This window comes from Vicugna pacos, chromosome 10, assembly GCF_048564905.1.
Source record: "Vicugna pacos chromosome 10, VicPac4, whole genome shotgun sequence".
NCBI classification, from domain to species: domain Eukaryota; kingdom Metazoa; phylum Chordata; class Mammalia; order Artiodactyla; family Camelidae; genus Vicugna; species Vicugna pacos.
Genome location: NC_132996.1, coordinates 67,741,132 through 67,757,510, shown reverse-complemented (window position 1 = coordinate 67,757,510; position 16,379 = coordinate 67,741,132). Strand labels below are relative to the sequence as shown.

The 16,379-nt window shown below is 56.5% G+C and overlaps 2 protein-coding genes across 5 annotated transcripts in view; one reads left to right on the top strand and one right to left on the bottom strand.

Annotated features, from left to right (window-relative positions):
• The window catches only part of MACROD1 (mono-ADP ribosylhydrolase 1), a 142,990-nt gene that overhangs the window by 41,452 nt on the left and 85,159 nt on the right, over positions 1-16,379 (top strand). The window lies entirely within an intron of this gene.
• FLRT1 (fibronectin leucine rich transmembrane protein 1) overlaps positions 1-16,379 on the bottom strand; it is an 81,532-nt gene that overhangs the window by 10,208 nt on the left and 54,945 nt on the right. Inside the window, exons 1-2 of one of the 3 annotated variants that reach the window (XM_072970187.1) lie at positions 12,202-12,319; positions 8,162-9,057 (exon numbers count right to left, since the gene is read on the bottom strand). The gene's annotated coding sequence lies outside the window, so the exon portion shown is untranslated. Of the gene's footprint in view, positions 1-5,134; positions 5,186-8,161; positions 9,058-12,201; positions 12,320-16,379 lie in introns of those variants that run through there. The other 2 variants (XM_072970186.1, XM_031690824.2) reach the window with 2 other exon arrangements.

Below are 16,379 nucleotides of genomic sequence, written 5' to 3'. Positions count from 1 at the left end.
CTGCCTGGCATCAAAAGGTCACTATATTTAGGGCCACAGGGCAGAGGTCAGGCCTCGAGGCACACGCCCCGCAGCCCTTTTGGTGCCAAGTTTACATCACAGATGATCGCTCGGGCTGAGGTCAGCCTCCAATGACCCCTGGCTCACGTTAATCTCACCGGGAGCCAAAACCCTTCCTGTGAATGACACAGACAGGGCCGCGGCCCTCCCAGACTTTGACTATGAGCCTCATGAGGTTAATTTAGTGGGACCTAGGCCGCAGTTTCGGTCTCCTCTTTCAAGATCTCACACTAAGCCAAGTCTTTATGGCTGATGCTGAAAGTGGCTGGTCAGTGTTGATGGGATGGATTTAGGGCATGTTTTATGGATTCAGAGCTACCCTTTCTCATTGGAACGGGAAACTTGCATCCCTCTCTGGCTGGGACCCAGGGTTTGAAAGGAAAGCTTGTTTCTGCAAGACCTGAGAGCTCAAAAGCAGGGAATGGGGTGGGGTGGGCGTCACTAGAACCTGCAAAAAGAAGCTGCCAGCATCATCGCTGGCAAGCAGCGGAAAGCGAGGAGCTTCATCGTCTGGTGTTAAAACAACATGTCCTGTTTGTCACTTGTGCATCTTATAGACAGAAGAATGAGGTGTCAGCAGAGCCGCTTTCTCGTGTATTTACAGAAATCTCTTTCTAGCAGAGATGCCCTCCCTGGCTTTGTGTTTCGTGTTGTGTGAAAAGTAATTCCACACCTTGCCCCCTTCCCAAATCATGAAACTTTCAGCTATTTTGAAAAAAAAATGTTTTCTTGCATTTAAAGACAAGAGACAAATAAAAGGAGGGAGGGGGTCCACGCTCTGAGGGAATTGTCTGCAAGGAGTAATTTCGGTTTTCACAAATGGAAAAATTCAGTGTAGATTTTTCTCATATTACTTTACTGTTCATAGAGGTAAAAAAAAATCAATTAAAGAGAAATTATCTTTCAACCTCGGTGGGGAAAATGTCTTCATGCAGCCGGCAAAGGTCTGTTTTACAACTCCAGGTTCACAAAGGCTCTTTAGTGTGGGACACAATGGCCTCTCGGAGTCTCAGACAAGGCCCCAGCCTGGATGGCAGCCCTGATGTGCAGAGCAGAATCGGGACCAACTCCCTGTATGAGTCAATCGGGACCTCACTCCCATGCCCCAGGGACCAAGTGTCTCCTTTTCTCAACCACATCACACCTTTCTTCCTTCTGTCTCTCTGTTCCTGGGCGGCTCCTCTCCAACTAGCACACTGCTCCTCGCCCTTCAGGAACATGTTCAAATGTCTCTTCCTCTGCTAGGTGTTCCTGATGTCATATAGAGCTTCCCTCTGCTCCATCCATCCGTCCACCCACCCACCCACCCACCCACTGTTTATTCATCCATCCACCCATCCATACCTCTGTCCACTTACTCACCCATCCATCCATCCATCCACCCACCCATCCATCTACCCATCCGTACCTCTGTCCACCCACTCACTCATCCATCTATCCATCCATTCACCCACTCACTTATCCATCCATGCATCTGTCCATCCAGCCATCCAACAGAACTTTACTGAGCACCTACCATATGCCAACCTGTGTTCTAGGCACTGGGAATTCCATTCTGATGGGATGGTAGCTCACACTATAATAAAGACCTCACCTAGAATTTTATGAATATTTAAGTCATTTAATCCTCCCAGCAAATGTCAGGTTAGTGCCCTTGTTATTCCCATTTAACAGATGGAAAAACTGAAGCTCGGAGACATTAACTTACTCAAGACCACCTGAGAAGTACTGAGGGAGAACCTAGGCCAGGATCTTGACCACTCAGCTTGTAGCACTGCATCTTGTGCCCAACTCTGTGGGCTGCGGGTCACGCTGTTTGGTAACTAGTGTTTTAATGTCCCCAGCTAAATTTTGGGTGCTCTAGGGCGGGGACTGTGGGCTGTGTAGGCTAGTATGGCTTGGCTTTGGTGACCACGCAAAGATAGAAGGGAGCCGGCTGAGGTGCCAAACAAGGGAGGAATGCCTCTGCCTGCTCGCTGCTGCCCCTCACCTCATGCCATTTGCACTGGCCTGTGGCTAATGCTCTGACTGCGCTCAGAGCTTCTTTGCAGCATGATGCTTTGTCCATGAGGTGGACTCAAAGCAGGCTGAGGCCAGCTGAGAATACCTGGCTGGAAGCAAGTGAGGGTGAGGGCCAAGTGCACAGGGTCTGCACAGAGAGCCAGAGGGGAACGAGGTCCCGAGGGAAGCTGGAAGAGAGGTGGACTGATGAGACTGTGCCCAACCCTCTGGGCCTCTGCAGCCAGCTCAAGCTGCCTCCCACCAGCACCTGTGGCCTGAGGGGCTGAGGACATTTGTCTGCTTACCCCAGATGCTTCTTTGGAGGTTGGCCTGAGTCTGTGGGTCATGACCCCACTCACACCCCTGCCCCTTGGGACTTGGACTTGGTCTTTGCTTCCCTCACATGCACTCCTAGCTCTCTGGATTTGGACAGGGGTAGATCCCAGCATAAGGGGCCAGGCCCTACCCAGCCCCCTCACAGGCACATTTGTACCTGTGCCCACCTGTCACATACACGTGGGTGCTCGGTCCCATTTCATAGCTGAGCAGCCTGAGGCTCAGAGACATGAGGGGCCCATCCAAGGTCACAGCCAGCTCAGGCTTCCAGCTGCACATTGGTCCCTTTCTCTGCACAGAGCCACAGCTATGAAGGTTATGGAGCCTGGAGGTCCTGTCTCAAGATGCTTATGAGCAAAGAGGCAGGGCCAGGGCAGGTGCTGGGGACAGGAAGGCTCAGGGCTGCTCAAAGGCCACCTTGCCTCAGTCTCAGAGGTCAAGTTTGAGTCCAAGAGCACCTCTGCCCAGGCTCCCAGCGTGTGGCCAGAGGACGCACATTCTCCCTGGTCTGTCAGCTGCTGTGAGTCCTGGCACAAGGGATATGGGTGGCCCCTGGGCTCAGGGATTCCAGAGCAGTGCCCTGAGCAGGGGGCAGACTTGTTAAAGCCAAAGCCAAGGCCAGACTGCATTCTTTGGCATGAACATCAGTTCCTGGTGCCCGCTCAGCTCATGGCCACAGCCCTCAGCCTCCAGGGGCCCCAGCACCATAATAGAGTCTAAATTGCATCTTTCAGAGATGTCTGATGAATAACCAAGAAGCATCTGGGAGGCAGGGACCCAAGGCCTTTCTGCTCCCCGGTCTGTGAGCTTCATCCATCTTGGCAGAGCCTCCCCTGCCGCCCCCTTCCCCAAGGCTTCCCCAAGGCCTGCCTGAGGCTGAGGCTGAGCCCTCTAGCTCCGGAAAGGTAGGGCAGGGCCTGGGGGTGGGGAGGAAGACAGTATGCCTCCCTGAGGAGCTCTTTAATTGCCCAGGTGCCTCGAGGCCTTTTTATTCCCTTGTTGTGTGTTTGATGGTTTATGTGGCCATCAAACTAAACCTGGTAAATCGCCCATCTTTTACGGGATCACTTGTCACTGTTGCGAGAATCCCGCACACTTCAGCGTGGTGTGAGTTATGACCTGCTGGCTCCATGACTAACAGCAGGATCCGTGGCGTGTGATGGGGTTCGGGGAGGGGAGCAGTGAGATGGCACAGACTGGAGGTATCCAGACCCCCATTAGCCAAGGGGTGACCTGGGACATCATTCTGGGCATTCGCCACCAGTCCCTAGATCCTGCCATCTTCTAGGACTGAGAAACCTGGGTTCAAGTGCTGCCTCTGCCACTTCCAGGCTGTGAGATCTTGAGCGAGTTACTTGCCCTCTCTGAGCTTCAGTTTCCTCATCTATAAATGTAGTCATAAAGTCCCCTTAGAGGCGAACTGACTACTGAGGTTTCAGTGAGATAATACATGCAAAATGCCCTCTCCTAAGCACAGCCTGTATATCCCAATCTGTTCTAGCCCCTGTTAATTGCTTATCTCTTTCCTCTGCCATCCCTGTTCACTCCTGGGCCCCGGCTGTGCCTCCAGGGTAGACTGGGACCCTGTAGGCCAAGCTGCTTCCTGGCACAGACTCCTTGTCAATTGCTGTTATGTGGGGTCTCCCTCACCTCAAATTGTGCATCCTCAGCCCCGCTCCCCCAAGCTAGGGTGGAAGAACTGACCCTAAGTCTGGGCCACAAAGAGCTGGCCCATCAACACCAGGCCCCTCCCATGTGACCCTGGCTGCTCCAGCCCTTCCTTCATGGGGGGCCCTCTTGGGGGTCCAGTCCCAGAAAAGGAATGTGAGTGGGTAGGACCTACAGCTCAGTTCTTGCCTCTGCCCTCTTGGAACTGAGAAGCAGACCACCTCCGGTTCCTGAAGGCCCTGCCCTCCCTTGTGCTGCCTCCAGGCCTTTGCATGTGCTGTTCCTGCTTCTTGAACTCTGGCACACCTTCCCCACTCAAGCCTCGCCAGGCCAGCTTCTGCTTATCCCCCAGTCCTCAGCTTGGACGCCCCCTCCATGAAGCCTCCCTTGAGCCATGTCCCTGGCTCTGCTCCCTGCACGCACTTGACTGGTAAAGCAGGCGCTGAGTGATATCTGTAAATATCTGCCAGCTGGACAGAGGCGCCGCCCCATTGGAGACCCCTGGTCTCCCAGCGCTCTGCCCAGTTGTCTTTACCAAATCCTATCAAGCTGGGGCTGCCAGAGGCCAGGGCCATCTGGGGAGTCAGAGCGAGGACAGCACGCAGGGGGCAGCTGTGGGACCCGAGGCCCTGACATGCTGGAGGGGACATGGTGTCTACTGCTGCAGGTTCCTGGGGGGCAGCTAGACATGCGCACACCAAGGGGCTGAGTCGGGGTAGGGGGCACATTTCTGGAGGGAGCTGGGGGTTCCAGGCAGCAGAGGGAAGTCTGGGCAGGCCTCTGTCTGCCTCCCAGCCCTGGCCTTCCTATTTGCCAATGAAGGCAGATCATGTGGGGACGTCCCGATGCCGGGTCCCATGACCTCAAGGCCCTTTGAACTCTGTGCGCACAACTTCACTCTTGATTTACTGGTGCCATTGAGGACTTGTAATGCATGGGGGGAGGGCGTGGGGATTCTTTTAAAACCTAAAGTTAATTATTTTTCTAATTTCATGCTGCATGCATTATGCATCAGCTGTTATCACTGGCGGTAATTGCAGACAGGTATGCAAATCCACTAAAAATGTACCTCGAGTTCACCTCACCGCGTAGGCCGTCTGGGCGGTGCCGGGCAGCGGGATGTCCCGAACTTCAGAGAATGCAAATCGCTTTAAAAAACAAGACTTTAAAATTGTGTCTTAGGAGGTTAATTATATTGATAACAGTGTTCGATATTAAACTATTCAGGGCCGGGGGGGGGGGGGGGATGAAAGGAGACACGTGTAATTTTGTTTCTTTCTGTCTCTACATTATTTAATAAGATGTTCCTGTACCCAATATTTCTGTCTGTCTCTGTACATTTTTAGTAAAGCTGCCTAGACTGAGACGTAATCCTTTTGGGAAGGGAAAACAAAAGGCCAGGGGAGTTTCAAAGGGTAGGAGAGGGGCCTGAGGGCTGTTATTCTGGGGGCAGCCTTGGAGAATAGGGCAGGGGTCCCAGGTCTGCGCTGCTGGGTTTCTCAACAGCCTGGGCGATCCTGGCAGCCAAGAGCCAGAAGAGTAGCAGGGCAGCCAGGAAAGCCTGAGAGCGGTGATGCTTACAGGTAATAAGACAGAGGCTTGGAGCTGGGTGGAGCTGGGGCTCCCCCAGGAGCTGTGTGGCATCCCCCCACAGGCAGGTCCTATTCCTGGTGAGATCCCTCCCTTCCCCCATTTACTTATCACCAGTTGATTGTCCAGTCCTTCCCACTAGGATAGCACCTCCTACAAGTCAGGTGTGGTCTGTCCTGTTCCCTGGCCTAGCACAGAGCCTGGCACCAGAGGTGATCCTAAACACATGCTGAATGAATGACTGACTGAATGAATGAGGTTGCCAAAAGGGAGGCCCCAGAATCTGAAGCCAGGACAGGGCAGTGGATGAGAAGAGGGGGGCTGGCCTTCTGTCAGCCCCACCTGGGAGGTAATAATGACAGGTGTCCTCACCACAGCAGCCCAAAGGGGCAAAGGGACCAGTCTGAATTGTGCAGCAGGTGGTGGAGGAGCTGGACACAAATCCAGGATTCCTTTCCTGGGGGTCATACCTGCCTCTCTCAGCTGCCCAGTGGGGCCACCCCAGGCTCCTCGGGAGCAAACGCAGGGAAAACTCCTGGCTGTCCCCTCTCATCTCCTCTGACACAGGGTGGCCCACCTGGCCCTGTCCAACTTCAGGTCTGCTTCCAGACATAGAGGCTGGCCCCACTTTCTTAGAGATGGCCCCTTCCCTCCCACCCCCACAGATACGCACAAGGGTAGAACTCACCCTCAGGATCCTGGAATCAGGGAGGCAGAGGACCTCACAAAAACTGAGTCTCAGAGAGAAGAAGGGATGGGTCCAGGGTAGAGAGAGCCTTCCAGCAGCTGTGGAGGCCAGCTGCCTCCTCTGGCCTTGGCCCTGAATTCTCAAACCTTTTCCCAAGGGTTTGGCATGGACAGGATGATGGTGGAGAGTTTCCAACTCAAGCAGGGTCTCCTGGGGGCTGCCTTCCCCCGCCAGCAGCTCTGCAGACCCCTCTGACCCTGTGGGGTCAGGCCCACTAGTAGCAGTAGCTGGCAAAGCTGAGCGCCAGCTGCACGCTCAGCCCTTCACAAACTCCTCTCCTTTCCAGCTGTTCACAGCCCTGTGGAGCCTGTGTCCCCAGGGCACAAAGAGGGAGCACACTCAGGGAGGGGAAGGGATGTCCCCAAGGTCATACCACTCACAGCTGGAATGCCAGGGTGCCAACCCACCTCTGGCCCACAGCCCAGTTAGTTGGTCTCTGCTTTCCTGCCTTGGAATGGAGGGAAGCAGTATGGCTCAGCAGAGGCAGAGCCCAGCACTGAGCAGATTCTCTGTAAATATCTGGGGTGCCAGCCTGCTGCTTCTCCCCGCCCACTCTACCCCCGGCTTGGCCTCAGCCCCAGGAATTACCCACCTAACCTCTCTTCAGGGATGGGAGGAGGGTAGGGACAATTGATGAGGCTATGGGAGGGGTCGGTGGGATGGGAGAAGGGAGGCCGGCTGGGCAGGGGCCCAGCTCAGGCTCCGGCGAGCTCAAGACGCCTCTCGGCCCCGCTGCCGGGCTGGCGCGCCTTTATAATAAATAACAGCAAATAGCCGATCCACAGGGCATCTTTCACGCTGGTGGCTAATAACACGGCTATTAATGCCCCCGCAGATGGCGTGCACACCGTGCCGCGCTGACGAATGTCCTGGGCCCTGGTGCAGTCATAAATCAGCCCCTCTCCTGGGGAAGAGCGTGAGGAAGTGTCATTTTCCATCTTGGTAATGAATTGGGGCTTCCCTGCCCTGCCCAGGGCACCTTCGATAGAGGTTGCCTAGGATTTGTATTTGGGGAGGCACGAGGCCCTCCCTTCTGGCCTCTGGGGATCTGGAGGAGTAGTTCCTGTCCCCTAGGCAAGACCCTGCCCTCCAGGTGCTCACTGCTTCTCTGTGACCTTAGGGCACATACTGCCTGTCTCTGGGACCCATCATGCCACTCTCACCAACAAAGGGGCTGAACTGGAGGCCAGAGCAGATGACGCCCGAGGGCCAACAGGTACGGGCCTTGGATAGTGGCTTTGGATCACTCCTACCCTGGGTCCTCCTGGCCAGGGCAGAGGCAGGCCTGGATGGAGAGGACTTGTGAACCCTCTCCGGTTGGAGGGCAGTAGGTGTCATGGCCAGGGGCTAGGTCACCAAAAGTCCTGCCTCCCTAAGGCCTCAGGGTTGCCCCCTTTGGTTTCAACTCAGAGTGAAATGTCTCTCCCCTGAGGGGGGCTGTGCAGTGGGGCCATGGCAGGGGGAGGGGCAGTAGTCCTACTCCAGGAAAGGGCCACCCACCCTGGGACAGAGACCACTGGCACAGGGAGAGGGGACCCACGAGGTAGCAAATGACCCCTCCCCTGGCAAGTAGATACCACCAGTTGCTGGAACTGCACACGTTGGGTGGGTGGGATGGAGCTGCAGACCTGGGAACGTGACCCAGCTCAAAGAAGGCAGGCACTAGCAGTCCCCAGAGAACTAGGTGCACTGCGCCCTCTGGGCCCAGGAGCCGCGGGGCCTTCCCAGCCCGTCCAGACCCAGCTGCATCTGCCTTACCTCCTTCGCTATAGCCTGGGAGCCCGCCACTCTGGATGCTGTGCTTGTGGTCGAGGTGGGCCCGGGCCTTGCTCACATGCCCGCCTGCTGGCCTTGGCACTTGGCGTGCGGACCACAGACCTGGTTGTTGGGTGGTGCCAGCGGCGCCCGGGGCACAGGGAGGAGACCTTGCTGGGCTCCTTGTGTTCAAAAATGGCTGTGGGTCCGGAGCAGCATCCTCTGTGCCCTAGGCTGCGGGCGCTGCTGGCTTCTCCCCTCCGGAGTGAGGGGCTCTCATGAGGGGCCTGCAGGGGTGCCCCCGGAGTCCCCGGGACTCCCGTGCACAGCCCAAGGGTGTTCTGGGCCCCTGCTCCCCAGGCATGCCCTATGGCCTGGCACCCATCCGGAGAAGAATGGTCTCGCAGCCCTCGTTCAACTTTCGCCCTTTTGTCTGTTGGCCACCGCCTCCTCTGAAAGCCTTCTGCGTGGCTTTTACCCCTTTTTCTTTACCAATTTTTTTTTTTAAATCCCTTTAAGTCACTTGGCAGAATGGGCTCCGGTACAGAGAGCGTTCTTGCGTGACAGAGCTGAGAGGGAGCCGCTCTCCAAAGAATGGGTATTCCTGCCACTCAGGCTGTGTCTCCGGCGGCGGGGAGGAGGGCGCCCATTACCCCGCTGAGGAGTTCAGATGTTCACCGCGGGGCTGGAGCTGCTGACATGCGCCGCTGAGCTGTCAGGCCCCACACGCCCCTCTTCGGGAAGATGTTGTTGGGGGGGGGGGCTCAGTCCTGCTTGGCTGCTCCTGTTCGTAGAAAGGTTTTCTTGCTGGGTAGGTAGGCGGACGGGTTATTCCTGCTTCACCCCCGGTCTCATCTGTCCAAGAAGGAGTCCTTCTCACCCAGTCGCTGCCTTCTCACCTGCCAAAAAAACAATACGAGTGATGAAGCCCCGGGAAATGAGGAGCCATGCAGGACGGCCAGCCTGGGCTGCAGCCCCCTCTCCTCCCACCCCTCCGGAAACCTGTTTTCTTGAATGTCCCTTTCCCGTGATCTGCAAGGGGGCTGGGATTATTCTCTGCCATCTCTTTTCTTTTCAAATCCAGATCACAAACAGCTGGCCGTGCCCAGCACCCTTCCCTGCAGCTCCCTCCTTTCCCTTTTCCTGGGGGTGGGAGGACTGGGACGAGGCAAATGAAGTTCTGAGGGCTCCTGCCTGTGCCGGGGCCGCACGCCTGGCCCAGAGCTGGCTGCACTTCTCCCGGCACCTGCTCCTCTTGCAAAATATCATTCAAAGGATCCAACTGGGCCACCACAGCCTTGGCTTTCAGAAACAGTGCTGCCTCTCCCCACAGTGGGGAGCAGGAGCATCAGGGACGCGGGGAAGTGGCATCCCTGGCCTCCCTCTGTGGCCACCCTCCCCTTCCAGGGAGACCTGGGGACAGGGCCAGCTCTTCCTTAGCATCTAAAACCACCAGAGCCCTCCGGATCGCCTCTCATTAGCGTGGCATGTTGAAGGCCCACGGTGCCCCGGTGTCCATATTCCCCCTGCAGGAGCCCCTCTTTGGAAAAGGGCTTTTATTACACATCTGAGAGTGTTAGCTCTGGTTTGAAATCGGATCCAGATGGGCTTGGCTGCATCTGGGCACTTTTCTTTGTAGGGACGAAGGTGGCTGATTTGAGAAATGCACGTTGTCTGGGGCTGTTGCAAATAAAAACATGAATATTTCAGGGTGCTTGTTTTAATAAGTCTAGAGCCAAGATTGTGGGGGTCAGAGGTCACTGTGCACTGGGCGTCCAGCCCGGCAGGGAGGGCGTGTGGGAAGAGGGGCAGGTGCTGGCCAGGTGGAGGGCAGCCTGAGGCCGACGGGTTGACTGGCTAAGCAGGGAGGTTTTGGGACAAGCTTTCCCAGGTGCCAGGAGGTTTAAGAACCACCAAGTTTTTGGAACCCATGGGACATCTATCCTGAATGGCTAGGGTCTGGTGAATCCTCAGGGTGTGAACAGGCAGGTGGGGTGCGGCCCCCCTGGGAAGGGGCAGGGTTGGGGGTAGACAGGAGGGAAGAGGATGACAAAGTCCCCACACGAGGGGTGAATGCTGGGCTCCCGCCCGGCTCTTGTTGCTCTTACACCCGTGTGATTTCATCCAATTATAAACTGTAATTTCTCTATGAAAGCGAGAGGCAGAAACAGCCCAGTGAGGTCATCTGCCTCCCTGACTAGGATGAGGAAACTATTTTATACCGTGGCGGGTGGGGGTAGGGGCAGAGGCAGCTGGGCCTCTGTATTTAGAGAGGATGGTGGCAGTGTCCTCAGAGCTGAGGCTCTAGGCAGCCATGGCCGGCTGATCCCCCAGGATAGAGCTCTGCTTTTGAGATTGGGAATCCAGGAAGACAGCTTTATCAGGCCCTTCCCGCAGCCCCTGGGATAAAGGTGAACTCCTAGGCAGCCTCCAAGGCCCACCAGGCCTGGCCTTGCCTGATTCCCCCACCTCGTCTCCCACCACCTCCCCCTAACTCCCTGAGCTGGCCCCTGCCTTTCCCCATGCTGTTCCCTCTCCTGCAAGAGTCCACCCAACATCCCCCCTCCCCTCCTGTCCGTCCGCAAGGTTGCACAAACCCTGACACCAATGACATAATATCTTGAAAGGAATTGTCTTCCTGGTTCAAGGAAGGGACCACATCTGCTTGTCCGAGGCTGATCTCCCGGTGCCTGAGTCAGTGCCTTGCCCACAGTAGGTACTTAATAAATGCACCCAGTGAATGCCCCACTCTGCTTTCTCAGGTAGAAAATCAAGGGTCCAAGCAAGGCTCTCGGTGAGCCTGCCCAGCTTTGTGCATTCTGGGTCCCACTTCCCTGCACCTCCCCTTCCCTACGTGTGGTTCTCATGGGAACCAGGCAGCATGCACGCCCCAGGCCCCACTGAGGACATGGGCTCCTCGAGTGTTTCTGCCCTGGGTGAGCAGGTGCCTCTCGGGCGTCTGGGTGGGGTGTGTACTCCTAGTGCAGCCTGGCTGCAGTGCTTGCAAGGTGTGAGCGCTTCCCACGTGTGGGTGCGTGATGGTGATTGTGAATGGCCACCTTGTGCACTGGACCCAGGAACACATAGCAGTGAGCCCTCCTGGCGCACCCCTACCGTCAGGGCCACAGAGTCCCTAGCAGCCACACTACTGGCTGGAATAAGCCAAGGCCACACTGCAAGCAAAGTCGATGGTTGTATGTAGACTTTCCATGCGGCCGGTAAAGCCGACCGAGGACAGAGTGAATCTGTGTGGTCCCAACAGCTCAGTAACTGGGAGCCACTCTTTGGCCAGTTCTGGGCACTGTGACCACAGGACAGCCTCTGCTCAGCCTCCTCGCCTCGGCTGTCCTCATAGGTCTGGTCCCTGCGTTCGGGTGCCAGAGAACCATTTTTTTGGGTCAACATAATAAAAGCTTCCATCTGTAAGTACTTGAGATGCTTACACAATTTTACTTTTTGTTATAAATAAAAACATCATAACTGTATTAAAAGAAATTTGAAAGGGAGGAAAGAAAACCAAGTGCACAATCGCCCCTCTCTACTTCATTCTTGGCATTTTGGCCGGATCTATCTGCCTGTACGTATGTGTGGTTTACAAGGAGACAATGTCCCTTATCCTTTTCCAAGTCATTTCTGCTTTGCCTTCTCCCCTGGGCCTTGGGACAACCCAGCTCACCTGACAGGGCAGGGGTGACTGTCCCCACTGTGTAGTGATACTGAGAAGGGGGGACTTGTCTCAGTTTGTATGACCTACGTGGCAGCCAGGACTTCAAACTCTGGGCCAGTTCTCCTCTCCCTGCACAACCCCAAGTCTCAGTGCAATAGAAGCACAAGGTGGCCCTTGGGCCCACTGCACCCAGGGACCTTAGGTTTCTCCTAAGCCCCTCTTGTGCAGTCATCCATCTCCCCATCCATCCATCCGTCCATTTATCTCTCCATCCATCTGTCTACCTATCCACCTTGCCATCCATCTGTCCATCTCCCCATCCATCCGTCTGTACAGCCCTCTCTCCCACCCTCTATCTCTCCATTCATCCATCTACCTGTCCATCTTTCTGACTGTCCAATTTTTCATCTCTTCACCTATTCATCCATCTATCTGGCAAACAGGTACTGAGTTCCATCATGCTCCTGCCACCGTGCAAGACACAGGGATCCAAAGAGGAGCCCCTGTCCTCCAGGAGTTCGTGGTCCAGTGGGGAGGCCACTGGCTTGCAGAGGGCCACAGTGTGAGACACACACACAGGGCTCTAGCAGAGCCAAAGCCCCGCCTTGCCCAGCCTGGGTGTGGGGGCAGTGATGGGTCACAGTGGGCTTCCTTGGGGAGGTGACACTGTGCTGTGGTTCTGAGGTCCTCCAGACTCTCACATCACAAGAGTCATATGTGAGCTCAGTGGCAAGCTAGAGTGGGGCAGGTGTGGCCAGGGTTCCCCCTGACCACCTGGCTGCCTTCCAGGGCCACTGCTCCACCTTTGGACCTCAGGGCTCCCACCTGAAGTAGAAATGCTTTTCAGTTTTACAGTTCCCACCTGCCTTGAAGATTGGTACTCACTGATATTAATTTGTATGTTAGCAATTAGCCCTCCTGCTTCTTTCCAGCCTATGGCTCTTTGGGATGGATTTTTATGTGTGTGTCATTCATCAGACGCCTGTATGTGCTGCTGGAGACCCAGGTGGGCTTTATGACTGGTGACTTAGCCGAGTAGCATTATAAATGAACAACACGCCTGCCCCCATCCCTGGGCAGAGCTGCCCTGTGGCAGAGAGGGCAGAGTTTAGATCATTGTAAGCAGGTCAAAGCTGGCGTGAGCTGGGAGACCCAGGGTGTTCTTTCATTTTAGACTTCCAGGCTGAGGTCAACATCTGTGTCCAACCTTTAGAGATGAAAAGGCTCTTTGTGACTCAAAACTGGAGTTTGTTCCAATGGCTGCTGACTTCATCCCACCAGGACGGCCATCCACAGGGCCTGTCCCTTCTCCCTCACTGCCTTGTGTGGGTCACTCCTTGTTTGTGCCAGCATGGACCTGGGTGTTGTCACCGTCATGTTCCCTCTCTCTGGGGGCAGAGGGCTGGGGGTCAGAGCCACTGGGAAGGGAGAGCTTTTCCCTTTGGGAGTGTGGTCTGCTCCTAAACCAGTCATCAGGGTAGAGGGTTGGGCAGGAAGGGCATTTCAGGCTGAGGGAATAGCATATGAAGAGGCTCAGAGGTAAGAAGGGCTTGTTGCAGTGAGAAGGCTGGTGTCCCAAAGCCCTGAGTTTGTGGAGGACAGTGAGCAGAGCTGAAGTGGGAGATGGGATTCTGGCCTAGGGGGGAGTTTTGAATGCTCTACTGAGGGGCCTGGTCTTCATACTGAGGGTAGTGGGGAGCCAGAGTGGGTGCCCAGGCAGGGAGGGGCATGACCAGACCTTTGTGGAGAACTGGAGGGACCAGGGTACATGGGAGGGGATGAGTGAGGGGCTGGAACAGTGTCCCCAGGAAAGGGGTGGGGAAGGGGCTGATTCGGAGGCCTCCCTAAAGACAGGCCAGGGGCTGAGTGGGTTCCCTCCCCCTTCTCCTTGCCAGAGGGTGGCTGAGTGCTCTCGTGACCCTGTGAAGCAGCATCATGGGTGGCTTGCCTGCTGGGGGCTCCAAGCCTGCCTGAAGGGGATGCAGGTTCTAGGTGCCCCAGGAAGGGCAGCAGGAAGGCCTCCGGAGGGGGCATGTTGGAGGCTCCAGCTCCTCCCTCTGCACCAAGATGGCCCCAGCCTGCCCCCTTCTCACTCACTCTGGCCTCTGGGCTTGGCACCCACACAGCGCAGCAGGTGAGAAGGGGAGGAGGCGAGAGCCTGCGTTCAGGCGTGAGCCCTCCGAGCTTCCACGCTGCTAATTAAACCATTTCCTGACAAAACCCAGACATTCCAGGACGGTTGTGTGAGCAAGTGTGTGAGCCAGTCTGCAGGCGGCCTCCGGAGCCCATGCCCCCTGCCAGCGCCCACCCTCAGGGACAGACTACGGGGGATCCAGGAGGGCAGTGCCCAGAGTAGAGAAGCCTCAGCGTTCCCTGGGGGCTGCTCTTCCAGGACAGAGCTTCTCTGGAGAAAAAACCTGGGATGCCCACCACGATGGGCTGTCCTCCTTCCTGTCTGGGAGCCAGAACCTGGGGAACAAGGGCGGCAGTGGCCAGAGGTGGCCTGGGAATCACTCTCATCCCCTGGTGCTGGGCTGGGAGAGCAGCCCAGGGGCCACATCGGCCTGGACTCTTGGCCCCTGCTGCCCACCTGCCCCTGGGCCTAGCAGCCCCTCCCCTGGGGCCTGGGGGCCAGGATGCTGCCCCCACAACGTGGCTGAGCATCAGGGACCCAGAAAGGCTGCTGAGTGGGCACTGTCATCCCTGGGCAGCGGTGAGAAAGAAGAGAGGCAGGCGCCTGAAGAGGCCTCCTGTGCCTGGAGTGCTCTCGTGCCTTTGAAATCTCCTCTGAGCCAGAGGGCGGCGGGAGGGACTGCGTGTGGCGGGAGCTGCGAGAGTTGGCAAGGGCACGGGCCAGCCAAGGGCTCCTGGCACTCAGCCGGGCTCGTGACCGCTGCTCTCGGCCTGTGGGCAGGGAGACCCTCCCACGGGGGAGCCGCAGGTGGCTCTGATGTTTGGGAGGGGCAGGGAGGGGAGCACACACCGTCCTCCAAGGCCTGCCCCTCTGCCCGCAGAGAGGGCCACAGTGGCCCGAGCCTGCCTGTGCACAACAGGGGACATGTGCAGCCTTTGCCCCCTGCCCGTGACTTCCGGGAGGGAGCTGCCTGCTGGCCGGCTCTACCCTGCAGGGCTTGTTGTAACTCTGTTTCTGCACATGAGGGTCTGTGTCCAGCCCATGGGAGCCCAGGGAGGATGAGTCTGGTGCACTCAGCGAAGGCCATAGCTCTTGAGCAGATCTTTGTAGCGGGATTTTGCTGGTGTGTCTGGTAGGCCCTGTGGGTCACGGTTAGAGGTGCCCCATGGGAGCAGGCTAAGGAGCTTTTGGAACCTAGACTCTGCTCCAGGGGTGTTAGTTCCCCTTCACCGCCCCTTCCCTTGGCCCCTACCCCTGCCTCAGATTTGCCCTGTGGGCACAGGTAGGGGCCCAGGATCCAGCACGTACCCTGGGGACCATCAGCACCCCTCCAGCTGCTGCACCCAAAATGCCACTCCTCCTTAGACCTCCACCACTGACCATACTCAAAGCTGTGAGCAGGAGCTTCCAGGCCACAGACCTGCGCCCTCCAAGTTACCCAGGTGCAGCCAGTGGAAGCTGTCTTTTTTTCCAGGAGCGTCCACTTCCCTCTCGCCAGCTGTGCCAGCCTCTGGCCCCCAGGGACAGGCGCCCTTTCTCCCGGCTCCCCTGGCTCTCTGGTTTCCCTGCACCAGCAGAAGCCTGTGCCAAGGGATTTTTGCCTCTGTGTTGGAAATCTCTTGCCCCCTCCCCTTCTTCCCGTAAACTCACTCTCCGGCTGGGAGCAATGCTGCGCGCCCAGGCCAGGCGGCCAGACTTTGTTAATATTTACAGCGAGTGGCTCAGGAAGCTATTAGCTTCCTTTTCTTGTTGTTAATTGAAAGAGGAGAAAATGGTTGTAGCACTTCAAAAAGACTTAAAGCACAGCCTGAGAGACCAGCTGAACTGGGAGGAAGGGAAGAGAGAGAGAGAGACTCTTTTAAATAAAGAAAGGAAGCCCACACCTCACGCGAGGGTGGATTGATGCTCCGGCGGCCGCCTGCCTTTTCTCAGAGGCTTCCTCATTGCCACTCATTGTATATTTTCCTTTTCACTTGGGATTCAGCCTTAAGGATAGAAAGAGGAAGAAAAAGGATTCACGGTGCACTTTGTTAATAATGGGGCTTTTTGAAGCTGTGGCTAACAAGGCCCCTGGTACCTTCGCTCCTGAGCAATGGGCTGGCCTTGCCCAGCAGCTGCTTCCCTGTACTGTGGCCACCAAAACATGGGCACTTGCCTCCCAGGATACAGGCCCAGACAGGAGGCCTGGGCTAAAGCAATTTTTAGTCCCCTGACCTGGGTGTGACCTTGTGGAATTGCTTGGCCTCAGTACCACTCTCTGACGCACACACCATGAACAGCCGGGGTCAGCCAAGGATGCCATGGTCATGGTGGATAGGGGGACTTTCTGAATCCTGGTAGACAAGCAGCTAGGAGTCCAGCATTGCCAGGTCTCTATGGTTGGCCTCCCCGAGCCACATTTCCTAGAGATAAATTATCCC